The sequence below is a fragment of the Polypterus senegalus genome, chromosome 9 (assembly GCF_016835505.1).
Source record: "Polypterus senegalus isolate Bchr_013 chromosome 9, ASM1683550v1, whole genome shotgun sequence".
Taxonomy (NCBI): domain Eukaryota; kingdom Metazoa; phylum Chordata; class Cladistia; order Polypteriformes; family Polypteridae; genus Polypterus; species Polypterus senegalus.
In genome coordinates, this window is record NC_053162.1 from 114,419,550 (window position 1) to 114,440,927 (window position 21,378).

General features: G+C 36.7%; 1 long non-coding RNA gene across 1 annotated transcript; it reads left to right on the top strand.

Moving 5' to 3' along the window:
* The first annotated feature begins 295 nt into the window (after positions 1–295).
* LOC120534972 lies at positions 296–1,026 on the top strand. The gene is made up of 2 exons (XR_005634831.1): positions 296–396; positions 484–1,026. It is a non-coding gene; the product is annotated as an uncharacterized LOC120534972 (long non-coding RNA).
* The last annotated feature ends 20,352 nt before the right edge of the window (positions 1,027–21,378 follow it).

The window sequence follows — 21,378 nt, forward strand, 5'->3', positions numbered from 1 at the left end:
CATCACATGCTCAAAAACATGCAAATAAAGTACACCATTCGTCGTTACCGATGTTTCCCACGAAGTCAGTTTTTCGTTTTATTTCTGTCCTAAACACTTGTCACCATTCTCTTGTCACCGTTTCGTTTGCGTCGCTAATACTGGAGTTATTATTACTGTGTTACACACACAAGAGTTTTTCTCCGCAGCTGTTTTAAGTCTGCTTGATCGTTCAGTGCTTAACACCGCCCCTTTCCAAGTACTGTATGATAAATACTAGAGATAGCGAAAATGAGCAGAGCAGTTTTCGGAGCATGCAAGCGAACGCAGAACGTCAAGATAAGTTTACTTTAGTGTGCAGTTCATACCTGGAGATTATGAAGAATTTAGTTCTTTTATTTTTATTTTATATTAAATGTAAGTTATAATTCTGTTCATAATTTTGCTGATTACAATTAACTGTTGGAGTGAATTGAACGGTATTCTCAATTTTGTCGTTTCCAGGTGTGATATGTCAAATAGAAGTCCGTCAGACACCATTAAATTTACAAGTTGCAGTTGGGGAAGAAGCATGGATTACATGCAAATACAAAGCTTCAAGCTCTAATAATATTCAATGGTATCGACAGCTCCCAAATGCCGGGCCTGAGCACCTTACAATTTCTGTGATCGATGGTACAGTCGCAAAAGAAAATATTCAAGTTTCTCTGAACAAATCACAATACGTAAGCAATCTAACGATTATGAACTCTGAAATCCGAAATTCAGCATTCTACTTTTGTGCTATGGAGGCACATTGTGTTTGCTTTACAAGATGGCTGCACAAAAACCGTAAGCGGGTAGTTAGGGTATGTATGTGGATTCTACAACTGACAATTTGTCAAAGAAATGGTTGTTAAATAAGTGAATAAGAAATAACTGTTAAACAAATACCCAGAAACTTATGAGTTATTAAAACTGTAAGGTTTTTAATGCTTAGGTCTTGTGGCGCAGAGGTCAGGCCGGTGGCTCATATGAACAGTGCTGTCTTCGTATTTTTTTTTTTTTTCTTCAGGGTACTCGCGTTTCACCTACATAACAAAAAAAAAAAAAAAATCTGTCCATGTGAGATTAATTGACCCAGTGTGAGTGAGTATGTTATGCGCTGACATACATGTCGTCCTGCTGTTTTTGCCAAGAAAAGCAATGTCAGCTATCCCACCTCTCCTTTTTTCCTCGATATTCTGAAGCCAATTCAGTGTATATTGTACAGAAAAAAATATTATTTAGTATTTTGTGGTTTTGTAGCATTTAAAGAAAAAAGTAAAGAATTAAACAGTATTTGTTTATACATATTTCATATTCATGAAAATTTCCTTTGATATTGCCTGGTTTATAAATGCAGTAGTATTTTGTACTACAGAAAAAATGCTTCTAGTTGATATCCTTTCTACCACTCCAGAAGAAACATAATGAACCAAATTGCATGTGTTTATATTTTATTTACATTTAATCTACAGGTAAGTTTAAAATGGTTCTACTTGCAGTGTAACACATCTGAATGGAGACTCCTATTTGGTTTGATCTTATATCAAGAAAATAGGATACATCTAAAATATAATACACTAAGTAAATATTTTGGTAGTTTAAGAAGCATCTATTATCATCTATATTTCAGGAACACGGATGAAAACAACCTTTTGATGCATTATAATTCTGTTGATTAGAATTACTTTTGATCTCATGGATGCTACAATCAATTTCTCTGGTGCAGAGACAATGAAATCATTTTCTTACTATGAAATAATTTGTGGTGAAATGCCATCCTTTTTCATTTCTGGTGAGAATTTCTTCAAATGTTATGAAATCTGTTTAAATTCAGCTGTAAACCAACTAACACTAAAGCAGCTCTCAACGATATTTAGTGCCATCAGTTAGCACAGAACTCTGCACCTGGAGGTTGACTTTGATGTGGTTAGAAATATATAATTTGTTGCAAGGTTAAAAAAAACACACTTTCTTTTAGGAACGTAAATCTCATATTTGCTCTTTGGTTTGTCAGATAGCTTTTACATTGTTCTCTTCCACACACCCCTAACCACCTCTGAAAAGGTTATCCAAATCCAACTGTTTTATGTTGTGTTTTCTTCTACTCCTGACCCCATTCTTTTAAGATGCCTTACATAAATAGTTATATTCATACCAAAAAAATACACATCAGTGTACATCAGTGAGAATTACAAAAATGTTATGGTGTTGCCATTAGAAAACAAGTGGTCTGGTACTTAATTTGAATGTAGTGATTTGCTATGCATGTGGCAAGTTCTAAAATCTTTCATCAACTATCAAAAGCAATCCAAGTTAAATATCTAGCACCAATAAATCAATACCCATTGAAATGAATACATTTTACTCCAAATTCTGAAGCTCTACATATTGAGCCTTTTATCAAGTCTATCAACAAATCTAGATGTGTAAGTAGGTAAATGTTTCCAGTACAGCTAGTTTAGATGATTGTTCATCTCTCATCCTCAAAAATTATGCGTTGAAGAAAATCTTTGTATTTAATAATAGTAATAATAATACATTTTATTTATATAGCGCCTTTCCCATGCTCAAGGCACTTACAGAATATAAGAAAGAATGGCTGGGTATACAGTATATAGCATTGTACAAACCAAATAAATAAATAAAGAAGATTAAGAAAGTAAATTCAGAGAAAAACCTAACAGACAACATGATGGTCTAGCACACACATACAGGTTACATGAGCATCTTGACAGAGAGGTAAACTGAGAGAAGGGGAATAACGCCTTCCTGAACAAATGAGTTTTGAGTTGTTTTTTTAAAAGAATTCATGGAGTCAGCTGACCTGATTAATTTCGGTAGGTCATTTCAGAGTCTGGGCGCTATACAGCTGAAGTCCCTGTCACCAATGGAGTGTAGATTAGTGTGGGGCACAACAAGATTGCCAGAATCAGAATACCTTAGTGGGCGGGCAGGCACACTATTTACACTGATTTTTAAACTATCATTGTGCAATTCTGTTTTTTGGCAATTCTTTTTTTGTCATCTATGCACTGTATAAAATGTACTGATACAATGAGTGGTGGCTCTGAGGCTAGGGATTTACACTGGCAATCAGAAGGTTGCCAGTTTGAATCCCGTAAATGCCAAAAGTGAATCTATTTTGTTGGGCTCTTGAGCAAGCCCCTTAACCTTCAATTGCTCTGTCTTGGATATGCTGTAAATCTGCATCCAGTCCTGCATGTAGGCCCTCCAACCTGCATGGAAAAACCTGAGGGTTTGTGGCAAAACTGGCACTCCAACCACCATAAAAAAAACTCACACGGTTCCTTTCCATATGAACTAGTGTTGTGCTGAGGTGTCACCCATTGCACGGCTGCACTCAGGTCCTAATCTGAGTTGGTTTGTCATGTGGTGGGTGCAACAATGTGCGGTATCAGCGCATGCTCCTAACCTCTCATATATGCACTGAATAAAATGTACTAATTCAAAGAAATTCTACTTTCACTGTCTCTTCAGAAAAGTGATGATAATAAAACATAACCAAAAAAATACACACAGAAAAAAGGATACATAGAGTGTAACATAAATACTCTATACAGTTATGTGTCATATATTCAATAGCTATTAAATGTTAGAGCTTTAACTAACAAGACGTTTTTTATCAATGATCTTATTAGTGATAGAAACATTGATTTTATTGCAATAAATGAAACGTGGCTCAGTTCAGACGGCGCAGCTGTTTTAATCGAATCTGCGCCTCTGGATTACAGTTTTACTCGTGCAGACCGCCAGGGAAAAAAGGGGGGCGGATTGGCAAACATTTACTCGAGCTGGTTAAAATGTAAAGATGTTAGTTTTGGTAAATTTAAGTCCTTTGAGTATCTCGCCGTTGTTATTCATGGAGTTTCTCACGTTCTCGTTTTATCCGTGTATAGACCTCCTAAATTTAACGCGTCTTTCTTTGAGGAATTCTCAGACCTAATGTCAATTTTAATTACGAATTATGACACACTCTTAATTGTAGGCGACTTTAACTTTCATATCGATAATCAGTGTGACCTAAAAGTAAAGGAATTTATGAACCTCCTGGACTCTTTTGAATTTAGACGCTCGTTAATTAGCCTACACATAAAGCAGGTCATACGTTAGACTTAATTATCACCAAAAGACTAAAGTTGATGTAAAGCAGATCATTGATATTGGTCTATCAGACCATTTCTTCTACTATTTAATATAGAAATAATGATAGAAAACATTCATGAGAAGCATATTGTTAAAAAACGCTTCTTTGACTCCTCAGCAGCTTTAAAACTTACAAACATTCTAAGCAATCAGTCCGTTATAGTGCCAGCTATAATAGAGGATAATGTAAATAGTAAAGTGGAAAACTTTAATTCTAAAGTAAGAGCTGCTGCTGACATAGTTGCACCTGAAAAGACAGTTAAAAATCTTCTAGCATTGTTATACCATGGAAGACCCAAAGAGTGTCTGATTTAAAAGAACATGTCGTAGAGCTGAGCGTAAATGGAGGAAAACTAAACTAACTATCCATTATGAGATATTGAAGGTTAAAATAACAGAATACAATAACACAGTCCGTCTTGAGAGCGCTGCTATTTCTCTAAGATTATAAATAACAATGCTAGTAATCCCAGAGTCTTATTTTCTACAATTGATCGTCTGCTAAACCCAGGTAACACAAAGGAATGCCCCCATAATACTTCCAGTGAAACCTGTGAGAACATTGCTATATTTTTCAATCAAAAAATTAATGATATTAGAAATAATATAGTATATCTCCCCAACACTGTGGAACCTCCTAAGCCCCAGTACTCCGTTATAAACAAATTAAATTCTTTCACCAGGATAGATTTACCTGATTTACATAGAATAATCTCTCAACTGAAACCCTCCACCTGCTCCTTGACCCAATACCAACAAGGTTTTTCAAAGAAGTATCAGGCGTGCTAATTGATAATATTCTTGACATAGTAAATTCGTCATTAGATACGGGGGTTTTCCCAGACTGTCTTAAGACTGCTGTAGTTAAACCCCTACTCAAGAAAAATAATCTTGACCCTCTGCTTTTGAAAATTTTAGACCCATCTCTAACCTGCCCTTCTTAAGTAAAATTCTAGAGAAGGCAGTCATTATGCAGTTAAATGACCACCTAATAAACATGCTATTCTTGATAAATTTCAGTCAGGTTTTAGAACAAATCACAGTACAGAAACTGCACTCGTTAAAGTAGTAAATGACTTGCGATTAAATGCAGACAGAGGCCATTTATCTGTTCTCATCCTCCTAGATCTGAGTGCTGCATTTGACACCATTGATCACAATATTCTTAGAAATCGCCTTAGTCAATGGGTGGGCCTCTCTGGCAGTGTCTTAAATTGGTTTGAATCCTACCTGGCAGGGAGAAAATTCTTTGTTAGTTGTGGTAATCACAACTCAAAGACACATGATATTCTATATGGTGTTCCACAAGGCTCTATCCTGGGTCCGCTTCTTTTCTCAATCTATATGCTTCCGTTAGGTCAGATTATCTCAAGTTACAACGTGAGCTACCACAGCTATGCTGATGACACACAGCTGTACTTATCAATAGCACCTGATGACACCGACTCTCTCGAATCACTAACACAATGTCTTACTGGTATTTCTGAATGGATGAATAGTAATTTTCTCAAGTCTAAATAAAGAGAAAACTGAAATTTATTGATTGGCAAAAATGGATTCAGTGAGGTTATCAGAAATAAACTTGACGCATTAGGATTAGAAGTTAAGACGGAAGTAAAAAACTTAGGGGTAACCGTTGACTGTAACCTGAATTTTAAATCACATATTCATCAGACCACTAGGACAGCATTTTTCACTTAAGAAATATAGCAAAAGTTAGACCTCTTATATCATTGAAAGATGCTGAGAAATTAATTCACGCTTTTGTTTTCAGTCGACTAGATTACTGTAACGCACTCCTCTCAGGACTACCCAAAAAAGACATAAATCATTTGCAACGAGTGCAGAATGCAGCTGCTAGAATCCTAACTAGGAAAAGAAAATCGAACACATTTCTCCAGTTTTGATGTCACTACACTGGTTACCTGTGTCTTTCAGAATTGACTTTAAAATTCTGCTTATGGTTTATAAAGCCTTAAATAATCTCGCTCCATCTTATATATCGGAATGTCTGACACCCTATATTCCAAATCGTAACCTTAGATCATCAAATGAGTGTCTCCTTAGAATTCCAAAAGCTAAACTTAAAAGAAGTGGTGAGGCGGCCTTCTGCTGCTATGCACCTAAAATCTGGAATAGCCTGCCAATAGGAATTCGCCAGGCTAATACAGTAGAGCACTTTAAAACACTGCTGAAAACACATTACTTTAACATGGCCTTTTTATAACTTCACTTTATCTTAATCCTGATACTCTATATGTTCAATTCATCATAATAACTATTCATGGTGGCTCTAAAATCCGTACTGACCCCTACTCTCTCTCTGTTTCTTTTTCTGGTTTCTCTGTGGTGGCGGCCTGTGCCACCACCACCTACTCAAAGCACCATGATGCCCAACATTGATGGACTAAAAGCCAGAAGTCCACGTGATCATCATCATCATCATCATCATCAAATCCTTCCGTGAAAACCATAAATACAAAGAGGACTGTTTCATTTATGTTAGGTAGATTGCCTAGAGGGGACTGGGCGGTCTCATGGTCTGGAAATCCCTGCAGATTTTATTTTTTTTCTCCGGCCATCTGGAGTTTTTTTTGTTTTTTCTGTCCCCACTGGCCATTGGACCTTACTCTTATTCTATGTTAATTAATGTTGACTTATTTTATTTTTTTTACTGTGTCTCTTATTTTTCTATTCTTCATTATGTAAAGCACTTTGAGCTACATTTTTTGTATGAAAATGTGCTATATAAATAAATGTGTATTTGTGTATATATACTGTGAGTTCCATGAAGGATAGACAAGCATCTCATCTAGATGATGGCACAACTTTGAGATAAAATGGAAGGTGCCAGGGAATGGACAAGCAGAAACCAGACATCAGGAGCAGTTCTATTCCCCCATAAGTTATGTGGTAGTGGTCCACTGGAAGTTTCCCAGTTTGGACACCCACAGAGGTTCATGGAAACTGGAATCTAGAAGTACACCTCTGTTCATAGTCCCTGGGTGCCACAGGAGGGTGTTGTTGGGAAAGGACTGTACTGGTGTCATATCCACCTGGAAGTACTTCACAAAAGTCATACCAGGTCACTAGAAGCTGTTCCACATCCAGGAACCCGACACCTTATCTTGAGAAGTCAGAATCGGGAGGCAGTGGGCAACACTCAACTGGAGGCAGAAGAAGAGAAAAAGCATTATTGTTTGCAGGTTTTTTGGGCTGTGTTTAATTGTTTTGGTGCTTGTTGGATCAAAACTGCATTATCTGAACCAGTGACTATGTCAGACGTTATTGGGTCTGGGGTTTGGGATTGGGTGGCACCCCCTACTAGTTACAATGCACAATATCTACATGGATGAGTTTGCTCTTCTTCTTAGACTTGGATGAGCTTTCCTTTGTCTCTGTGCAAAATATAAAATCAGAACAAAATGCTGAATCACCTACAATATAAATTAACTGGTAATGGAGCAAGTATCTCAACAATGAAAATTATCCTTTATTTCATGTTCACCACTTAGACTACCACGTCTTGTGAATTTATCCATAGAAAATTGGCTGATCACTTTAATAATGGCCAGCTCAGTCTGCAATCAAATTTTTACTAAACATTTTCAATAGATACATAACAGAAACACATGAAAACATTTCTTTTTGATTCTATTAATAACACAAAAAAAATGAAAACCACGAAACTATCCCGTGATCCCTACTCACCCAGACTAGAGAAGTGGTGACTGTTTTAAGGGAAATAAAAACAGAAGGGCTGCAGTCCAGCGGTCAACTAGGAAAGAAAGGAGACTGAAGAACAAAGAAAAAGAAAGGAACCTACATCTTGAGGTAAGCGTCAACCAATTCCTGAACAACTGAAATGTAGTAAATCAATTCTGACCCATAGAACTGAAATAACATTCTAATGTATTTTTTTGGGGAAATGTTAGAATTGTTATGTTGATTTCAACTCTGCTCTTTTACACAAGCTGGAAATTCCATTTTACTCTTGGACATGCAATTGCTTAGTTTTGTTTATGCTTATCAAACCAATAATAGTATGTGCAGAAATGTAATAATAGTATTCCATTCCTAATTTCTGAAATTTGTTGTAATATGTCTCACTTACTGCAGTGGGCTGGCACTCTGCCTAAGGTTTGTTTCCTGCCTTGCGCCCTGTGTTGGCTGTGATTGGCTCCAGCAGACCCCCATGACCCTGTATTTAGAATATAGTGGTTTGGATAATGGATGGATGGAAGTCTCACTGACCAATACTAGAACTATTTCTATTTTTACTTTATATGATACAGCTAAGATATATGATAAAAGGGATTATACAAGTTGTTGTGCTTATAAATGAGTTAAATCCAGATGGCAAGACCTACTATGGAAACAAGAGGTGGTTCATCTTTTACAACATTTTCATCATCATTTGACACACAATCCACTGGCACAGAATCCATGAAGAGGAAAGATAAAATTAATAGCTTTATCAGAAGCAGAATAAACTAATTCTTAAGAGGACTCCTCTTTTTCTTTACTCCTTAATGCCATCCTTAGTTTTTAGTTAGTTTTTTTTTTAAAAAAAGATAAATTTAAAAGCATTTGATTAAGGAAAACAGTAAACTAAATATGATGGTTTATTACTTAAAGCTAAATTTACCTCTTCAGCACCTATGGATTCTCTAATGCTGATACTTTTTATAAACATCTCTTATATATATTTCTTTTCTGGTTCGTCCTGCTTCCACCTCAAAACCGGTCCCGCCCACACGCAGCCGACATGGCATTTCTCACCAAGCTTCTGAAGTACGCTTACAAAATAAAGCAAACTCTACATGCAGCGAAAATTTACTTCTCCAGATTCTCTGTAGATTCCATCGTCCCATCTACTGTCCGTTATATGTGCATCAGTAAATGTTGTCCCCATAGGTGCAGAGGGGAAGGATGATGGAGAGAGACCACCGCCCCAAGACAGAAATTACCTTTTGGATCCATCAGATACATTCTATATTTAAAAAAGAGTAGAGAAGGCAAGAGAGAGAGAGAGGAAAAGAAAATAATTTAACCATCCATTTATCAACTCATCACAGCCGATCATTGCTTTAGTCCACTGCTTGCTTTTTTCAACATCCAATTCTACATCACAACAGCCAAAGCTGATAAGCCCGGGATTCTAATTCATTACAGCCATTGCCAGGACTTTTACGGTGAGGTCATTTTGTTGTCGGGAAGGAACACAATATCACGCAGCCAGTTTCAATACCACCGGACTTTATTTTGGTCTCCTTTTTCACCACATTTTCAACTGCTGTGTTTACTTAATCTGTGTTTTTTTATTGGTGTTACTTGTTTTTGCTTATTGTTTAGAGGTAAGGGAGGGTCAGTGTAAATATTTGTATGTTCGTGTTCTCATATAATAATTAGTCACTGCTGTTTTGGGGATAGTGGTGTTTTGCACACACACACACACACACACACACATTTTATATATATATATATATATATATATATATATATATATATATATATATATATATATATATATATATATATATATATATATATATATATATATATATATATATATATATATAATATTTGTCTGTCTTTTCATTTTACAATATATCCGAGTTTGATTTTACATATCTCTTTACTGCTTTCTGGTTATTTCTTTGTGTCGGAGAAAAAATAAGACAACTTGTAAGGAGTGCGGCTTGCAAGAAATCTCCTGCAATCCAAGGAACAAATCTTGGTAATGTAGTGGCCAGTCTGGGTAACAAAATGTTACAAATTAATTGCCATTGCTATTCAAATATTTATATGTAATTAATTGCATAAATAGTGTGTGAACATTGTACATTTATGAAGAACAAAATATAATTTGCAGTAGAAATTATTATCAAAGACATTTAAACTGATTTTACTTTATAAGTAAATATGTATTCTGAGCATAAATAAGGTACCAATAATAACAATATTTATTATTTACCAGTAACGGCTGGTAATACACTTGACTTGAGCATTCCTAGTTTTCAGACTCTTTCTCTGCTCGTTTAGCATTCGTTTGCTCAGAGGTTGACATGCTTTCTGCTTTCTGAGCAGCTCTTTTTTTCTCCACCCTAGTGTCCCGCTGCTTCTCTTGATTTGTCGGCATCTTTTCACGTTAAAACTGATTAAGTTAGTTTTTGTGTTCCATTTACTTAGTACATTTTATTTCATTTTTCACTTCAACTGGCACTTAAGTCTTCAATCTGCCTCAAGAATGATTAGCGAAAGTGGTAGGGAATGAGAATGGCGCCCATGTGCATGCGCCGCACGGCCGCCCTGCAGCGCACTGCCGAGAGTTGATTCTACATAAAATAAAATGAAAATAAAAATAGTAATAAAAATCATCACCCCGAAAGCGGATAATAGATGTCATGTGGTATATGTGTAACAAATTTCATGTCAATCGGTGAAACGGTTTGCGAGCTACTGGTGATTTAAAATCCTGGACAGACAAACAAACAGTCACGGTAGCATATTATAGAAGAAAATTATTATTATTAAGAAGAAGAAAGCGATCTACTTCTGTACAGAAGGCACTGGTTTAGGTTAACAGCTATACCATGTATTCCTAAAATATACCACGCTTAACTGTTTTCCTGAATATTTTCCTAATATCATTTTCCTGAAATGATGAAAACATTTTGACGGTACAGTATTAATATATATATATATATATATATATATATATATATATATATATATATATATATATATATATATATATATATATATATAATGAAAAACCTCCGCCCTCCACAAATATATCACCATCACGCGTAGACTTCACATTAAAAGGAGGTTCAGTCAGTCAGTCAATCGTTATTCAACCCGCTATATTGTAACACAGAATCCCAACAAGCACAGGACACTAAGGCAGGAAGAAATCCCGGGCAGGGTGCCAGCCTACCACAGGGCACACACATACACACACTAGGGACAATTTAGGATTGCCAATGCACCTAACCTGCATGCCTTTGGACTGTTGGATTAAACCTTAGCACCCGGAGGAGACCCACACAGACACAGGGAGAACATGCAAACTCCACCTAGGGAGGACCTGGGAAGTGAAACCAGGCCTCCTTACTGCGAGCAGAGGTGGGTAGTAACAAGTTACATTTACTCCGTTACATTTACTTGAATAACTTTTATAAAAAATTGTACTTCTAAGAGTAGTTTTACTGCACCATACTTTTTACTTTTACTTGAGTACATTTGTGAAGAAGAAACGCTACTCTTACTCTGCTACATTGGGCAACACTCCAATTGTTCATTTTTTTCCATTAGATATGCTATATTTTTGCCAGAGAGAAGCCGCCAGTGGATCTACTGCATGACTGTTTCACCCATAGACATATATAGGTAGATGGCGCATTCACTGTGTTGACCAGTTGAAACGATATGTCAGCGCATCTGCCATATTGCAATGGCAAAAGTGTCATTTAAACTAATACAGGTTTTCTGATGAAAAAACAATAACGTTTAAAACAGTATCCTTTACATACAACAGATTTTGGCAAATCGTTCAAATGCAATTATTTATATCTATTTATACATTAATAATGGCAATTATTAAATAATAATAATAATAATAATAATAATAATAATAATAATAATAATAATAATAATTGTTATTAAATAATTCCTCCCATATAAGTAATATTTCTCGGACTGCCTTGTTCCATCTCCGAAACATTTCTAGACTTCGTCCTGTTCTTACGCAAAGACAGTACTGAAGTACTGGTAAATGCCCAACTCACCTCACGTATAGATTACTGTAATGTTATTCTATCTGGCATCCCACAAAAACTTATCCATCGTTTACCACTTCTTCAAAATTCTGCTGTCAGGATAATAACCTATTCTAAATCCACTGAACATATTATACCTATTCTCTCTCAACTTCACTGGCTTCCTGTTAAGTACAGAATACAATACAACATACTGCTCTTAACATTTAAAGCTCTCCACAATCTTGCTCATCCCTACATCACTGATCTCCTGCAGACTTACACTCCAGCTCGCTCACTCAGATCCTCCTCTGCAGCTCTACTTTCTGTACCATACATCAAACTCTGTTCTACGGGAGCTCGAGCATTCTCTCATAGTGCTCCTCAACTCCGGAATTCTCTTCCTTCTCATAGACGTCAGCTCGATTCAATAACGAATTTTAAAACTGTCCTCAAAACATATCTTTTCAAACTGGCATACCTATTTTGAATTTTGCACTGTTACTGCCAATTACCTTTGTTTGTTTGCTAATTATTGTTTTTTGATTTAACATTCTCTTGTTTTAATTTTCTAATATTTAATTTTATTGTGTGACCTTGAGTGCTAAGAAAGGTGTCTATTTAATAAAATGCCTTATTATTATTATTATTATTATTATTATTATTATTATTATTATTATTATTATTATTGAGATGAAAACTTGACCAATGTCTGAAAGTCAAAATAGTAAGACTGCAATTGGCAGTGTGGTCTTTCTTTTAGCAGTGAAATGATACACTCAATGACAAAAATAAACAATTTTATTGTATACAAATTGGTTTAATAATTTCTGAAAACATTTCACTCATTCCACTCTCAATCTCTTTTTCCCTCTCTCTCTCTCACACACACACGTGCACACACACACACACAATGTGGTTACTTAAATATGTACAGGATAGGATCTAAAATCCTTGAAACAGAACTGTATTGTACAGCTTTTTGCTTTGTGTTGCCACTCTGTAATTTGAGGGTATTCAGTCTGGCAATATGGTGCAGCCTTAGTTTGTGGAAGACATTTCTAAATAATAAATAATTTATTATGATCAAACAGTTACTCAGTACTTGAGTAGTCTTTTCACCAAATACTTTTTTTAATCTTACTTGAGTAATTTTTTGGATGACTACTTTTTACTTCTACTTGAGTAATATTATTTTGAAGTAATGCTACTCTTACATGAGTACAATTTTTGGCTACTCTGCCCACCTCTGACTGTGAGGCAGCAGCGCTACCACCACGCCACCGTGCCACCCCAGGTCCTATCACATCATTTTTAAAAAGACACTTCATCCATGTTGAATCTAGAAGAGCAGATGGCATTGACCCTGCAAGACTGAAAATGAAGAAGAAACGTTTATGCTATCTAATCGCTGACAATGTTAAAAAAAAAATTGTCACATTTAGTCAAGTGAAATTAGGTTTTAGTTATTGTTTAAAAAATATAGAAAATCAATCAAAGCAAGTTTTATGCATTTTTTTTTTGCATGTTTGTTTATTTCAGCACTACCTTTGCAGGACTGCATTACACAATTTCCTAGCTTCATCTCTACAGGTAGCACAGTTGCACTTTACCTTCAGTGGTATAAACAAAATTTGTCTAGAGCTCCTAAGTATGTGATAAAGCATTACAACGTGGGTGAGGACACTTTCAAATAAAGGAAGGAGACAATGAAAACCTATATTCAACAATACTTAGCAGATCTTTCCAAAGTACGTCTTTAACAATTAAACGACTAACACTGAGTGATTCAGGAATATACTGTATTACTGTGCTCAGAGTTCCACAGCTGTGCATCATCCTGTTAATGCTTCATCAAAAAATACTGATACATATATCCATATAACTATTTGTAAAACAATGTGTTTATTTAATAAATAAACATTTCAAAGCTTCAATATGTAGCTATACTAAATACAGTTTGCACTGATTTTTTTATTACATAATTTTCAAAACATCCTTTCTTTTTAAAGAAAATGTAATGTATTTTTTAGGACATAGTAATCAGTAAAAGTAATGCGAAGTTATGCATTCTCACAACATTTTGCTTGAATTATTGATTGCTTTACTGCATATGTATTTAAGTAATAACTTTATTGTCAAACTTAAATTGTAGACATCAGAGATGCATTTCTTAAAATAAATGTTTTCATTTTTTTCCTTCTAAGATGGTAATTGTAGAATCACAGTAAACTAGCAACTTTCAGCTTAATTAAATAAAGACATTACAATATCAACTTGGACCAAGTTTGTATTAATCGAAAAGCTGGCAGTACAGTGCACTAATGCATTGCCCTGCCTAACTCAAAAAACTTTTCTAAAACAGAATTTAAAGCACAGAAAAACACTGACTAGATAAACAGAGTATCTACATTTGTACAACAAAGTTAGAATTATATTGCTGCTACACTCCAAAGGTTGTGAGACTCTTTCAATAAACAAGCTGTTAAATTAAGGCACATCGTAACAAATAGATTCCTTATATGTTTAAAGTTTACTATTGTGCTTTATTGTGCATTTTATTTTCTACAATTACAACATAACCATTTTTTGCAGATTTTACACTTTTACGTTAGGAGCAATGTATTTCTTAATTTTGTGCACCATCTCTAAATGGGACATAAGCCTATTCCAGGGAAAAGTCACATTAGTATGACTTTCCTCTAAAACTGTTTTCTGGTTTGGTTGAACTGTTGTTTACAAGGTGAAAATAACAGCAAGAAAGATGCACAGTAGTGAATACTCAAGCCTAAGGTTTTTGATAGTATCTAATCTGCTGAACAACTCTTATCCACTACCATTTAGTAGAGCCCAATCAACAACTGCCTAGTCATAACTTTTTCTGCCAAAATTTAAAAAGGTTTTGAGATGGGCTTGGCATATGCAATTGTATATTTGTGTGGTTTAGCTTATAATATTTGTGCAACTGTCTAACTGACAGAAGACTTTTACATAGAGCTATTGCATCCCATTCCAGCTGCTAGCTGGTCATCCACCTTTACAGCAGACAGCAGCATACAGCAATTATAGATTTTCCAAATGTTTGGAAATTTTGTTCTGTTGAAATACAATATCTACTGCCAAGGATTTCTAAGACATTTTTACTGCAAAAATGTAATCTCTTCATGGATGTTATGATTCAATGCTTGAATATTTTTTTAAATGTCAGGAGGAATATTTTTTTCACTTGTTTTCTGGCCCAGTTTTGATTTAACTTGGTATTTTATCTTTTTGTGTTATACTTTTTTGGCAGGTGCTGTAATTTTGAGGGTCAGTTGCTATTATGCAGCATTGCTAGGGGACACAGTCCTGGAAGTCACATTTTGTGTTATTACCAACATGATAATACCTAAACTGGCATCATTGACCCTCAGGTTATACAAGCTGGTGGATATTCAGTATAATATAACAAAAACTCATTTTAAATCAAATTTAGATTTAGTAGAATATAATAGGCAGTTGTGACTTTGAGTTTAGTTTTTTTTTTTTTTTGCTTTTCAGACAACTCTCTGGTGTTGACTCATTTGTTTTTCTATTAATCTCCTTTCGATGCCTGCCAGTTTCTGTCCTGTGACAGTACACTAGATTTTCTTATTCTACTATTTCTGACAAGGGTCCAAAATTTGTTTTGCATTCCTGGCAATTATTGTGTACTAAGTAGGGATGTAAACTTAATCCCACCTTGAGGTATCATTCATAATCTAGTGGTAACATGGAAAGAAATTGTTTTACATTGTACAGTTGATGCCATTCAGTAAACTTTGAACACAGAATTTGCTTAATGTTTTTACTTGACTGTTAAGATGTTACCTTTTGAATGGTATAATGGTTTTATCTTCTGTACCTAGTTTGACTGAGTATCTTTCTAGGTTGCGTGGCACATGGAAGGGGAAGGACAAAGTGGACATTTCTAAGCTATTGGCACACAAGACCAGCTGACTTAACAGAAAATTAGACATTTAGCTGCACTCAGCCACCTGTATTCCAGAATAAAATGTAAAGTTAATGGCTAAACTTCAGCTCATGACAGACTGTACTTGACATCAAAAGTGTAAACAGAGTAGGGCTGACAACACTGCAAAGACACCTTCAGACAAAAATGCACCCAGATGTGAATTCATTTTGGGCTTTATAGCAGACAGTTGGGGACCTTACCCGGCCAGGACACCTCTATAGTAGAAGGACCTTGGGAGAGAGCATTGTCGGGGCATTATAGTGATAGATGACAGTCCTCCTGAGTTGCAGCGGTGACTTTGACTCCCACAAGGCTTCATTTCAGTTGGAGTTTGGCTCAGGCCTGTTGGGTTCTGTGGGTGCCGCCAGGGGGACGTTGCAGGAATGGCATCCCCCCCTGGTTTAGCACTTACATCACACATGGAAGTGCTGTCGGAAGGACATCACTGGACACCTGGAGCACTTCAGGGTGCCCTATAAAAGGAGCCAGCTGCCACTACTCCAGGAGTCAGAGTCGGCAGAAGCAGGACAAAGCTTGCTGGAGTAGGAGTGGAGGTGATGAGAGTGATAATAGAAAGGAAGAAGGAAAAGAAAGGACTGGGTATTTATTGTCCTTGTGCAATGCACTGTGCTGCTTTGGGAAGAGAGAAAAAAGTGATTCCCTATATATAATAAATGTGTGCTGTGTGGCAAAACATGTGTCTGTGTCTGACTGTGTTGGGTCTGGGTGGCAGGAGTGCCTTCTGCAGGCCACAGCTTGTAACTGCAATGTGAACTCTGAGTGGATATGATAGATAAAATAATGCATACATGAGCAGGCACTGGACATATAACTGGATGGGACCTTGATCTAACCAGCAAAAGCAGCTGCAGTCATCTTTGTCTCTTTGTAGACCTGAAAGTTGATCATTTGTTCTGTGTGTAAGCTGAAAGCTGATGGCTCATTCTCTCTTTGGGGGAGTTGAAAAATAATGATTTGTGCTCTTTTGGGGAATATGAAGGGTGACGATCTATGCTCTTTGAGGCAACTGAAAGCTGTCAGTTTGCTCTCTTTGGTAATACACTCCCTACAGAGCAAAAACTTTCTTTGGCTTGGAAGCTACTCTTCATAAAACCTTGGAGCTGGACACCCCAAACAAGCATTAAAATCTAATCTACCCAGACAAGCTTTGTGCCAGTGACTGAGCTAAATCTGAGAAGACTAAAAAGCAGCTATTATTTCAAGAAGAAAACTTTAAATCCTACAATCTGGTGTCAAAAAGTGAAATTCTTTTCCTTGTGAAGTTGCAGAGGGCAATGTGCCTAACAGCAAGGTGAAGAAGACACATCACACCAGAGACAAAGGACCATGTAGCAAACACCTGGGGCCTCATGCATAAACGGTGCATATGCACAGAAATGTTGTGTAAGAACATTTCCACATTCAAATCAAGATGTATAAAACTTACACTTGGCGTAAAGCCACACACTTTTCCACGGTACCTCATACCCTGTCATACGCAAGTTCTCCGCTCGGTTTTGCAGACTGGCGACACCCAGTGTCAAAGCAGTGCTACTGTTCTTGTGTGGTTACTTTTTATTTCTTAGAACCACATTTCTGACACGGCTTTATAAATACACTGAAACTAACCGCATATTGTTTATTAGTGTAATGCATCTGATAGTAGATTACCTGTAACAATATAATGGCCCAGGGAAATGCCATAGTATTTCAAATATCATAACTGCTTTAGCGTTGTTACTCTCACTGCACCATCTTCTTCTTTTTCTTCTTTCAGCTGCTCCCTTTAAGGGTTGCCACAGCGCATCATCTTTATTCATATTACTCTTACTGCACCACGCTGAGTATTTATATCACTGTATCTGAGTGGGGAGTCACAGCAGCAGCTGATCGGAAAAAGAATTATCGGTATACAGCATCAAGCACATGCTGCCAAAGCCACGGCAAAACGTTTCAAAGCCTTTCCTGTACGGACCTTGTACGGTTCAGAAACAGTTTCATCCCAAGAACTATAAACGCACTCAATCAATTGCTCCTTGTAGAACTGTTTGTACTTCTAAGTACAATTACCCCACTGTAAACTTGCACTACAGTTATAATATTACACAACCTGCAGCACTTTATAAAGCGCATATTTACATTTGATGACGATATCATTCTTAAGATGAAATGCAGCAAAATATGTTATTACTAGCAGAATACCCGCGCTTCGCAGCGGAGAAGTAATGTGTTAAAGAAGTTATGAAAAACAAAAGGAAACATTTTAAAAATAGCGTAACATGATTGTGAAAGTAATTGTTTTGTGTATTTGGCGGCAGCGTCACAAAGTTGTTTCCGTCTAGCTGCATCAGAAAATATACCACGACATCTGACACGCCTCCTTTTTACTGTTTTCTCACAACTTGGATTGGTGCTGTCATAATGGGTTTGAGTCTATATATTGTAACAAACTTAGAGCCAAACAGAAGAAAGGTTTGGGGTTTTCCGGCCCCGTATATTGTCTACAATCCAGTCCTTAAACAAACAAAATGGTCTGACAGAGAAACAAAACAATTGCATCTGTGCGACGCCATACTAGGCGTCGGCGGCCATTTTATATGGGAGGAGCCGGAAGTGGAGGAATGCTGGGAATGAGTCGTGAGGGATGCCGGGACTGGTGACGTCAGGGAAGATGGCGGAGGAAGGGTGGAAGTAGCCGCACTGCGGTATAGTGGCTCATGACGGAGCGTCTTTACTTCTGGAAAACAAAGAGAAAAGGTTAGTACCCCGCCATTCCCCGCCGGCGAACGTCTCTCGATGTGTTTTAAGGTCCTTCCGCGGCCTCCTAGTCGCGCATGCGTGACAATATATATATACACATATACATACATATATACATACTTATACATACATATCTTCATATCTATATACATATCTACATATACACACCTAACTACATCATATATACACACACATACATACATACACACACACAAATTATATATGTGTGTGTGTATGTATGTATGTGTGTGTGTATATATATATATATATATATATATATATATATATACACAATGTAGATAGGTGTGTGTATGTGTATATATATATATATATATATATATACATACTCACAGATGTGTATATATATGTATGTGTCTATATGTGTGTGTGTAGCTGTGGTCACTGAGTGCAAGGGAAAAATAATAAAATGTAATATATAAGTTATTAAACAGTAAAGCATTAACGTTTTAAGAAGTAAAGGTACATTGAGCACTACTGGAGTGGTTGCGGGTAAACTACATTTTAAAGACGGTGTAACACAACAGGTAAGTAGTACTAACAGAAGCTAAAATGTATGTGGATCATCTCTCGGTAGTAGATTCCTTTTGGAAGGCGCTACACGACGGCTGTGGTATAGAAATTACATTTTCTATGTGAACGTCCAAATTTTTGCCTCTGGTAATGTGCCTTACCGGCATTAGGAGCAATTAAAGAAAATTTGTTTTGTGTCCTCTGCAGTGTTAAGAGAGAAAGGCTTTGGTTTGGGAGAAAAGGAAAAAAGGTGTAAAGAAAGGAAAGTTGCCTTTTTCTTTTATATAGTGTAGAGAGATGTTTTCGCTGACAATATGAGCACCTTTTGGGGACAGTCGCGGTGGGTCTTGTGTAGACTGGTGAGACGTCCCAGCCATTAATCGGCTGGGATAGCACTGTCAGTCTTTCCAGTCTTGTGCGTGTCTTTATAATCCGAGCTGACGACCTCATAATCGTACACGTGCAAAAGAAAGTGTGAAGCGCCTTAATATTATTTTGCCGCGGTGTAGAAAAGGGGTCCCGTGTTTGGACTTGTCTGGGCTATAGCTCAGGGAGAGGATGAAAAAAATGGCAGAAGCGCAGTCAGCGTCTCAAAGGCCGGCACAGCTATGCGCGCGCGCCGGCTGCTCGACTTTTGCTGGGCAGGAGACGCCAGTTTTTGCAGACACATTCACATGATCAAAAGTCTCCACGCTCTTTGGAGGTCACTGGTGCATTTGTGTCTCCCATAAAAGCAGCTTCACTTGAAATCACTTTGTGATTTTGCACGGGTAAAAACATCTGCTGGATTCTTCTTTAACTCTTCTGCTTTCTATATTTTCTGCATTGCATTCAGGTCTTGAGGTTTTGTCTCATAGTGCCGTCTTAGATTAAATTCTGTAATTACAGCCACATTAGCTCCACAAATGAGACACACAGGTTTACCGGTAATGTCAGTAAACATATACTCAGCCTCCCATCGGTTTTTAAGGGCTCTATTTTCAGAATCAAATTTTCTCTTCGGCATCGTGTGGGCTAGCTTCGCAATAATTTGCAGCATCATAAGCTAGACTTGATTAACGCGGTAAGTGTTCGGCAAGGCAGCTGAAGAGCTACATTATGGGATCTGTAGTTTATTGTGTTACCAGCGCTTCATATCCCCGGGCCTTTAATAACAATAATATACAACTCTCGTTTATATCCTGCGTCCTCTCATTAAACTTGTATCCCGCACTACCCATGGGCATGACAAACGTCAGTGGCAGCCTGTCTATGAACTTAATTTAAATTTTATGTTTACACCGTGCTTTGTTTCCGAAGTAGCAGCACTGATGAATATGGTTATATATATGTCATTCGCTCGCTTCCTATTGTTTCGCTGCCTTCTCAATTATATAATGCATGTTTTCTAAAGCGCTTTTTGGAGGTCTTCCTGGTTTTCTACTACAGCGCTTTTTGGAGGTCTTCCTGGTTTTCTACGCACTGCGCGCTAAAAGTCAGTTCACGGATTACGGGAGGCGTGATGATGTCACACGAAACTCCGCCCCCCACGTCTTTCGAGCTCAACTCCATTTCAGTAAATGGAGAAAAATAGCTTCCAGTTATGACCATTACGCGTAGAATTTCGAAATGAAACTTGCCCAACTTTTGTAAGGAAGTTGTAAGGAATAAGCCTGCCAAATTTCAGCTTTCTACCTACATGGGAAGTTGGAGAATTAGCGATGAGTCAGTCAGTCAGTGAGTCAGTCAGTCAGTCAGTGAGGGCTTTGCCTTTTATTATTATAGATTATATATATATATATATATATATATATATATATGTATTATATTATAATTATATTATATAGATAAAACTTTAAATTCATTTAAATAATTTGTATTGTTAATAATTAAACATGTGAGGACATGGTGCCGTAGCACTAGCAAGTTCACATATTGTTAATGCGCTGTATATTTGTTGAGGCTAGAGCGACATTGGAAGGATAGATGGATAGAATAATTAAACACATACTATGAAGATATTTCAGTTTCCTTAAAAGTTTTGAAGAATCGTCGTTGTAAGCTTATTACAGAGCTGATTGTATGGCGATTGGGTATTTGGGGAAAGAAAAGTAATGACGGGAATTGGAGGTTAGTACGTTTGAAAGAGACAGTACTGCTACAATAAATTATTTGATCGAA